An 11,210-nucleotide genomic window follows, 5' to 3' on the forward strand; every position below is an offset into this window, starting at 1 on the left:
GGATGAGTCGATTCACGTTATTAACAATGCAATATCCAGGTGTTAGAATAAACGCAATGGTAAGTTAACTTTGTGAAGAAAGATTAATTTCGTGTCAAAATAAAAACTGGTCGATGTTGTGTGGTTTTGCTTCAGGTGCCGTCGACGTGGTCATCTGCAGTGTTGATCTGCCGTGTTGCGTTGAGTGTACTACTGTACTGAGTCTATTGTCTGTGCGTAGCGTTTATATAAGGAATCTATTGTTTTATCCCCTCTCTATTGTTATTACGTAATGTTAGAATTGATTGTTCGCGTTTGTTATGTGAATTGCTCATGTGTAGCGCGTATTCATGTTGTGTACTCATAGGTATATGGGCATTTTTTAGTGTATGGACGTATCGGAAAGATTGTTATGTTATCTTTAAGGAATGTTTGTGGCCTAATATTCTTTTGTACTGCGTAATATGTTTTAATTGCGTTTGTGTTCCTACAGCCGAGTATGAGCTTACCTGGTACATTCATTTTACAAGTTTACTCAAATATATAGTGTATTATTCATATATTACAATAACGATATAATATAATTATAACGAATAAATAATTTATTTTATGTAACCTTAAATGTTTTTTTGTGTTTATTACACTGGTGTGATTATAGTTTTGATATAGTTTTTAGTTATTTGTAGTAGATAAAAATATTATAGTAAATTTCGTAAAAATTGGTTTTTTTTATACGGTAGGTAATACAATACGAGTCGTGAACTCAATAATTTTACTTAACTACCTATAACTTAAAATATGTATACAATAACCAGATATATTAAATTTTAAATCACGCCATCGTCTTAAGCACATAAATATACTTAGGATCATAAAAAAAAAATTTGAAATACTATCGTAAGTTATAAAAATCAGTGTGTATATCAATTTACTTTTACACGTAAAAATGATCAATCGCCGGCTCTACGACGTCACGCAGCTATTCAACAACTTTCATTATCTCATTAAATAAGTAATTTGATAATAATGCAAACCTTCGACCGATTGGTTGACATTTAGTTTTTGGTTCATATATGTATAGTATTTTGCGTCATTGTTTTTTTTCGACTGGATGCATCACTTTTGTACGGTTTGGATTAATTAAAGATTCGACTGGAAGAGGAGTGCATAATTGTCGGTACCTATATTGGTACATACATAATATCACATACGTATTATTGTGTATGACTACTTTTTATAAATTTTTCCTCCGTTCTTACCGTTGTTTAATTATATTAGAGATATATATCAAACACAGGATATTAGAAAGAAAACTCAAACTCGACGAATGAAATGTAATGTCTATAATAAGTATGTACATTGTCAACATTTCAATGAAGCAATAAACTTGAATATAGCCATTTAGGTAGGTATAATGCATAGTATGTTGAAAATTGTTGGTAATTTTTTCAGAAACTGAAAAAAGAAAAAAACTCAATTGTTGCGTTTAAATGTATAGCTGTACCTAATATTACAATACACATAGGTACTTGCAAAGTATATTGTTTTCATTGTCAATTTTAATACTATGTTATAAATCTTTTATGTATTTGTATAACGCATGACGAATACATTTTTTGTATCAATACATTTTTTGCCAAAAATACGTGTTTATTGAATATATTGGTCTTACTCAGAGTGGACTGAGGTAATATTATAAGTCTTATGATGTATTGTTACATCTATAATAATATAATGGACTAACTCAAGTTTCCCTCCCCCGCCGATTCAAACTGCTCCATTTTCGCATGCTACCCATCATAAAACCGATATAATGATTATCTAATATAACCCTTTTACGCCTAACCATTCAAAACCCTAAAGGTCGTCTTTGGTCGCCTTCCAGGGAGCAATTTAACCCGGTATGAATACTCATACATATATACGATATACCTACCTTTATATAACATATTATATAAATATACGCAAGCGGTGTATTATTCGGCGTTAAGTAAAGTTTGATTGCCAATAATCTACAGAAACGGGGTTAACAAATATTTACTAACTCAAATTGATGGGCGGTGGTAAACTCTTTCGATTGTATGGTAAACTCTCCCGATTTATAAAACTAGTTAACTCTTCCGGTAATTTTCATAATAGGCTGATTCACTCTAATTTGTAAGCTAACGAAGCTAAACGTGATCTGCTGAGCGTAAATTTGCTATGTTACGCACTTGCAGAAAGACGAAGACAACCAATGGCCGTATAACGTCCTCTTAATAATTTCAAAAAACATTTTAAAACCACAATATACAAGAATAAGTTTAGAGTACCAAAATTGATATGCCAGTTTTACGTTTTCTTAAGGTGATCGCCGCACACTTATTTCCATACGATTTAGACCAACAAGAGTTAGTAAATTACACATAGGTACTTCGAAATTTCCGATTGTTGAGTATGAAACTACTCTTTGAAAAAATATCCAGGCTTTTTAGGATGTCGATTTTAAATTTTACATCATTTGAAATCATTTGAGCAGCGGACTCATTTTGCGAGGCTGTGCCACTTCTCTCTGAATACTATCTTGATCAAAACAGAAAATGCTTAATACTTAATCATTATCAATGATGATTCATCAGTATAGTACGTATAGTACGTAGGCAGGTACTTATTACTAATGTAATACAATCGTGATTTTACCGTAAAGTATAAAAGCTATAAACTATGTTTCAGTCGTCGAGTTTGGATAATATATTCGTGTGGACGACGTGACGGACCTGTAATTATAAGATTATAAAAGTACATAATATTATAGTATAATATATAGTTTTTGGCTTTTATCCGAACGATTTTTCTCAACGTCTATTTATTTTATTCTTTGTCGACGTACGCATCCTGTACTTGTTTAAAACCATACCTAGTCGTTTTTGTATTTTTCTTATCGTTAATGAAATATTGACTATATTTTACCTATATAATATGGAATGACAATTCAACAAGTGAAAACTCATTCTCCGATAAAAACTCACGAAATGTTATTTTTTTATAAAATGTAACACGAATATATGTAAGTAAGTGCATTAGAAAGTTCCTAATGGACGCGCGTATTCTACATTATTTAACTGTACCTAGATACACAATAGCTGATAATACCATCGGAATTACCTACCGATCAGTTTTCGTCACGTAAAACTAACAGAGAAAACACACTTTGTTCGTGATTATTTTTATATTGATGTAAACCTTATTATTCTCTTTTATTATTGTTATTATTATTATTAATTGTCATCATATTGTTTTCCTGTTAAATATGTTTTATACTTCCAAGCTAAGTGCTATAAGTAACGCCCAACTTGGAAAATTATCTGTGACTATACACAACCATACAACGGCTTCTGTGCAAGTGAATATTACATAAATCGGAGCCACCCTCTAATTCACGCAACCTCACGATGTTTTTTTTATTTTAATCTCACATTATACTTTCTGTGCTTGAATGTATAGACTGTATATTAAAAAATTAAAAAATTCATATGTCCGACTTATATTTTCACTGTATAAAATTTTATTACAAATTTTTAATAATAGGTTTTGTTGAAATATACATAACTAATATTTTCACGCGATTGCCACCGTCCGGTATTCGCTTCTAAATATTATGATTTGTCTCATTATTAATTTATATGTCGCTCCAGTAATTTTCAATACAACAATACCTACCTAATAATATTTAAAACAATATTATGAATTAAATGCAAACAATATCTGGTTTACTATTACTATTACGTTTAATCGTATGCCATCATACATTTGTATCTCACCATAATTAGGCGTGTCGGAAAAATTGATTATAAGATATTATTGGTCATTAGTTTAGAGTGTAGATATCCTATGAGCCACTAAAGCAAAGCGTTATAGCCTATAGGTTTTATCTCGAGTTACTGACATACTGTAAGTTACTTGCATGTGGGACGAGAATTCACAGAAAAAAATGTAAAATCGACGCAAATTCAATATTATTAAATTGTCATATGCAGTTTAATTTTTAAAGTAATAATAATATCATCTGATACATACAATAATAATAATCTAAAATAGTAAAATTTTACAGTGTAGCCACTGTTACTGTTCAGTACCTATATGAGTGATTTTATATTAAGGTGAATTATAATTATGTTTAGAGGACATATCTGAGGATACTTTCCAAATGGAATAACAGAAGAATAATTTGGAAAGTGTCGACGTAGGTGTGGCTGGAATTGAATAATGGAGGACTATCTGTGCATTTTAGGTTACAGAACATTGTAGCGATGTATGATTTAAGTTTCAATGCTAACATCGTACCTCAACGTTATCAAAACATTTAAACGGTTCAGTTTTACAAATATTTTAAGTTTATATATAAACATCCCAGAAACGTCGACATAAAATTTTTCAACATCTTTGAATCAAGATTCTGTAACAATAGCGTAGTGATGTGATGGAAAACGATTTATAATTTGACTATATCTATACACCTATTACCTATACTCTTATAACAGGTATATAGGTATCTACTATCTACCTATTATTACTAAGTATTTCAAAAGCTTAAATAGGTCAGTGGTTTACGCCATAAGCCGTGGCGTATTTAGGGGGTGGGGGGAAATTTCCCCGGGGTGCCAAATTATGATTCCATCAAAGGGGCGTAGACGTCAGATGTTGCATTTTTTCAAAGTGAAGAATAACTAATTATTTTATTTTATTGGATTTGTTGAGAAATTATATTAGTGATAACTTATATCTTTTATCATTATATTTTTTACATTTCTATACATATTTATTGTGGTTAATAGATAATATATAAGAGTATTTTAAATTTGAGAAGTTATGTGCCATCAGAATTTGCTAGATTGCCAAGATCTATGGATGATAATATGATATTGATCACTGAAAGGCAACAGAACTAAGGACTTTTATTTTATATTATGGTCATATCGTTTTAAAAGGAAAATTAAAAAATTTATCAACATGTTTTACTTTTATTTAGCGCAATTAGGCTTTTAGTCAATTCAGAGACTTGTATTTTATATAATGAAAAAGCAAGGATTTTATTAGAACAATCTATCAATGACTATGCTATTTTATACAAATCTGAATTTATTACTTATAATGTACATAACCTTATTCATTTGCCTTACTTTGTTCAAAAACATGGTCCACTTGATTTGTTTAGTGCTTTTAGGTTTGAAAACTATCTTAAAGAATTACAAAAAATATTAAATGTGCCAAATATCCTTTACAAGAAGTTAGTAACAGGATTATTGAAAAATACAATGTTCAGTACCTGAAGTGACCTACTAGTACTTACTAGTGATTTTATATTAAGGTGAATTATAAACCAATTTTGACAGACGGGACTTTAAAGTCCCAGCCAAAAAAAAAAATAAATTTACCTTAATTTTATAATTATTTTTACATTGCTTGTAAAAAAAAAAAGACTTAGATGACTGACGGGACTTTTAATTCCCAGGATTTTTTTTGAAAATAAAAAAACGGGAAAATCCTCCCACTCCTAAAAATACACACAGACACACACACACAAATTATGTAAAAACACACAAATCTACTGCTCAAAAAACGGGACAATCCCGTTTTAAACGGGACGTATGGTCACCCTACGTTAGTGATAAGTTATGGGTGTCAGGTGTGTAGACAAAGAGTGGTTCTTTTAACAGTAAACAATTATTATCTTGAAAAATATTAACGATTTAGAAAATACTTTCTTTACAGAATTTGAATATTACATCGCCAAAACAAACTTTCGGTTTCATATTGATGGATCATCATTGATAATGAGTGAGTATTAAGTATAATATATGAGTGATTGTATGTTAAGGTGAATTGTAAACCAATTTTGATTAATATCCAAAGAAGGTTAGGTTAATTTAACCTAACTATTGAGATTTGCTCAGATCAAGTACACGTTCTTGTGGTATACATTTGAACTAGATCAACTGGGCACCCTGACAACAGTCGAATAAGAATTTGGCGCAAACATATTATGAGCTTGGTGTTAATGAAAACATGATTATAGTTTATTGGGCATTCGTTCTAGAGTAAAATACCTACTTAAATAATTTTTTTCCGGAAAAATTGCATATGAAAATGTCATTATATGTTTATAATATGATAATACATTTTAATAGCTTCAATTACCCACGAATAATATTTTTTAACTACAACAAAATAACTGAAATCGTTATTCTTGTTTTAAATATGTAATTTAGTTCAATGTTTAACTTAAAATAACTATAAAAAACGTCAGACGCTCAATGCTCAAGAAAAAATATTGTGGATTTTTGCTCACATTTTTATTTAATTTTCACTAACATCAAATCATGAGGAACCTTGTATTCCATTTTCAAGTTTTTTGACCTATCGAAAATTTTTTTGTCGACATTCATTAAAAAACCTAAAAATAATCAATAATTTCATATGTCTATAAAAATCTGAATATTTTGAAAACTGTATGGTGCATAGGTACTTTATAGAAAATGCTAATATAAACATTCAGTGAAAACACATATACGAACCTTATAACTGTGTGTAAGATCTCAGTTGTACCGTACAATATACACGCAAATTACAAAAATAATAATGTAATAAGTATTGCCCTTATGGCTGACAATAATAAAATAATATAATATAGAGATGTTATAATAATATACGAATAGACGTATAATAGACTCGTGTCTGGTCACCGTTACTACAAAAATCTATAATATTGACATATTTTTCTATTAGAGCAAAAACGGAGTAAAATAATTATTATGCACACGTCGGTGTTCGCTGAACGACGTACGATACGAGACAAAATATCACGGCGGCCGCGTTAATAATGTTCGCGGAGCCAGCTCGGCGACGTGTGATAACGCGGTGATAGTCAAAATAATTATGTATAATAATATTATAGGTACTATTACATAATAATTCACTGGACACATTTGAATAATATATACAATAATAAAACAATAATTACAACAGAGATTGTGTGTGTGACCAGTTGTTCCCAATGCTCACAATTTGGTTCTTTAATAATATTATTTTGTATAATTTATATACTTACTAGGTAGGAATAGTTGCTAATAGCCTAATATTACAATATCATAATACAGTTAAGTATTTTTTTTTGTCGATAATATGGTCAATATGGATCGTTTATTATATTACAGTGCACCCTCGGTAACTCGAACCTTGATAAATCGAAATTCTCGACATATGGAACAAATAAATCAGCTCCATTTTGACAGCATGTACATTTTCGATTTTTTCAATTTTCATATATACGTTGTTTTGTGTAATTTTGGGGACTAATTTTCAATTTTTGCGGACAAATAGTTTTTTAGCAAATCTAAAAAACTGTTGACATGCTGGTGAAATGGTTCAAAAAATTAAAAAATTAACTTTCTCAACTTGTTATCATACCGTCAATTTGCGGATAATTCGCGCAATTTTCTGGGCCGCTTTTACTTTTTTGGCGGACAAGTCGTTTTTTAGCAAGTATTAAAAAACAGTTGAAATGCTGGTGCAATGGTTCAAAAAATTAAATATTTCACCTACTTCTTTTTTTAGTTTACCATCTTCTTGTGGATACTTAGCGTAATTTTGCGGACTAATTTTAAATTTTGGCAAACAAATATTTCTTTAGCAAACTAAAAAAAATTTAAAAAAAATTTAAAAAATTCTATTTCACTTTTTATTATACCATCATTTTACGGATAAATCGTACAATATTGCGGACTAATTTTCATTTTTTTGGGCAAATAGTTTTTTGGCAAATCAAAAAAAACCTTTGCAAAATATTTAAAGAAAACACTTACTTTACTTTTTTGTATACATTCATTTTGCGGAGAAGTTGCGTGATTTGGCAGACTAATTTTCATTCAATAAATATTTCAATGTACCATATTGAACCAACATTTTTAAAAACCGATAAGGTACTTCGTTTTCAATATTCTTTTTTTTACATGTTCTATTATTGTTATGATTATCAAAACCTACATTATAGTTTTTTCAGTTTGTTTCAATATTTATCTATATTTTCGTTATACCTATTAATTACCAATTCTAAACCAATTGTAATATACTGGAATAGCCGTTTATTTTTAAAATTTTACACTAAGGAAACTTAGAATTATTTTTTGTGCTTTTTTTAATGATGTTCAATTTTAATTTTAAAAATAAAATGCTATTCCAGTGTTTTACATATGGTTTAAAACAGGGCTTGAAACCGATTGATATAAATTTGGTTTAGGTTTCAATTTTTCATTACTGGTTTTAGGAAATTTCAGTTTCGGTTTTAATTTTGTATGCCAGTTTTGAAAGTTTACGATTTCGGTTTCAATTTAGCAATACCGGTAAATTTCGGTTTCGTTTTCGGTTTTGAATACCGGTTTCTAAATTTTTCGGTTTCAACTTAGCAATACCGGCATTAAGAAATTTTGGTTTCGGTTTTGTATACTGGTTTCCAATTTTTTTTTGCGAATAATGAAATGGTTATCAACTTTTTAAAATCAATTTTATTATGAGTATAAAACGGTGGTATACTCAAAAGTAAACAAGGATTTTTGAAGTTTTTTTTTAATTTGCTAAAAAACTATTTGCCCGCAAAAAATGAAAATTAGTCCGCAAAATTGTGTGATTTATCCGTAAAATGGTGGTATACTAAACAGTGAAGTGGTTTTTTAATTTTTTGCAAAGTTTTTTTAGATTGCTAAAAATATATTTGTCCGCAAAACTTGAAAATTAGTCCGCAAAGTTACGCAAATTATCCGCAAAATAACGTATATATCAAAATTGGAAAAATCGAAAATGTACATGCTGTCGAAATGAAGCTATAAAATTCCCCTTCAAATAACAATAACACATTAAGATTTTGATGACTCGATATTTTTAGTAAGTCGAATTTTCTTTTTTCCCTGTGAGCTTCGAGTTACCGAGAGTACACTGTATATCATACTATCGTAAGTTAAATGGGTAATACCCATTCTTTATTAGTATTATAGTGACGCCATGGGTTTTTGGGTTTTTTGTCTGTAATCGCTGTTATTATATCAAATACCTACTTATAAACCTATTAGGTTTACACAATTTATCGATTGTTTTTGGCTTTTTCTCTTTTTTGCTAACCACCGGGTTTCTTGTGTATGAATAGGTATAGACGTACAGGTATAGTAGTAATATTATCATCTAACGACTTTATTATGGCATTGCGTGTAGATTTATTAGTTCGTCTACCTTTAAAACAATAACCCATTATAATTCGATTCCAGCCGAAATTATCTTCCGACTAGACGTGTATGCGATGGCGCGCTTTCTTTGTGTCGTTGTTGTACTTATGCATAGGTACAACAAAGACTCATTATTATACATATATATTTCTTAGAGAAAGTGCTAGCAGTATATCTTATATTATATTGAGCGAGCATACAGATTACTTTTTGTTATTATTGCGGGATTAAATAACAAATATAGCTTATCTTAGTCAACCTAAAAAATTTTTCGGGGTGGGTAATTTTCTTTTGAGCCACCACCAATAGTTGAACAGTACCTATACAACTGTATAAGTTGAGCCTATAATAATAATAATTATTAAATTGTTCATAAAATATTAATATGCATTTAAATATGTGGATTTTGGAATTTAAATACTAAAGTAGTTGTTTCATATGTATATAATAGTCGTCGGCCGTGTACTAATAGTAGCTCCTATCCATAAGTACATAACTGTTACTTGAATCATGAATAGTATCCTTAATAAAGAACAAACCTAAAATTAATGGAATAAGAGTAGAGTAGTTAACGAATAATATGTAATATCGGGAAATGTCAAATATCAGAAAATTTTAAACATGACTGTGTCACTGCATGTGTTAATTAATGAATTCTATTTCGTCCTCTGAATCTGTTACAAAACGAGATTTATCAAATTAGAGTGAAAGCTGAGATTTTTCAGTGAACCTCACCATGACGCAGGATTATGGTGTATTATAAATTAATGGGAACATAAAATGTACTACTAGCTAACATCAATACTGTAATTTAATTAAAACAAATTATTATTGAGGGGCCTTCCCATGACCTGTTTTTTTGCTCAAAAACATGCCTTATAGGAAAAACTGCCCCGCCTCGTAAAGTGATCTTATTTAGGTTTTTTTTTTTTTTTAAAGAGAAACACTTCGGATTGGACTTATATTTTCGAAATTCCTTTTCAAAATCATATAAGTTTATATTTACAAGCTTTTGTTATTTGTATTGTGTTTATTTTAAACAATGAAATTAAAAATCAAAGTCCTATATTATGCCCAGTAGAAAACTACTCCCTTTCTAATGAAAAAATTAATTAATCTTATCAGATCACTCTACGACGCGTGAGAGTATTCCCTGTAAAGCGTGGTTTTGAGCAAAGAATCAATTTTTTACAATTTTATAAAATTTTACCATATGACATGTTTTATGTATGAAAGTTTGTAAGATCCAAGTACCTTTATAAAACCTTGGCAAAATAGTCGAGTGACGATCTAATGCACTTACAACATAATGTATAAATATTATTTTATTTTTGACATTATTAAACATTATAAACTAGGCGCACACTATAGTCATTCGTCACTATTTATTATACCTACCAGCTGTATAATCCGACTTCACCTGTGTAAAAATAGACAACTAGGTAATATAAAATATGGAGTTATATCAATGGTGTATTATATCTCAGTTTTATTGTACCTCAATTCACATGTTGATAGCTCTTGGCATATTTCCGAACGTGGTTCTCTAAACTTTTTTGTTATCTCTAAGAACAATCCCTGACATTTTCGTCAAAATCGGTAGAGTAGTTTTTGAGTATAAAGGCCACAAACATAATACAGAAGAATCATTTTATAGATAAACTATATTTGTTTTAAAATATAATTTGTTTATTCGAGGCAATAAACTCGACAAATTGATGCATGCTTCACCTCATTTGCCCGAGTAACCAATGGCAATTATTAATTTACAACAAAAAGTACTTATTTCTGTACTAATTCCTACTATCACGAATTACAATAATAATTATAATCTGTAACAAATGGCAACCATTTATAAACAACATTTTTAATTTCCATCGTGTATCTCAAAACCCTTGTGTGAGCACTGAGCACCTCTCTAAAATTCAAATTTGAAGAAACGAACTAATAAATCTACACGCAATGCCAAAATAAAGTTTT

The sequence above is a fragment of the Metopolophium dirhodum genome, chromosome 1 (assembly GCF_019925205.1).
Source record: "Metopolophium dirhodum isolate CAU chromosome 1, ASM1992520v1, whole genome shotgun sequence".
Lineage (NCBI taxonomy): Eukaryota > Metazoa > Arthropoda > Insecta > Hemiptera > Aphididae > Metopolophium > Metopolophium dirhodum.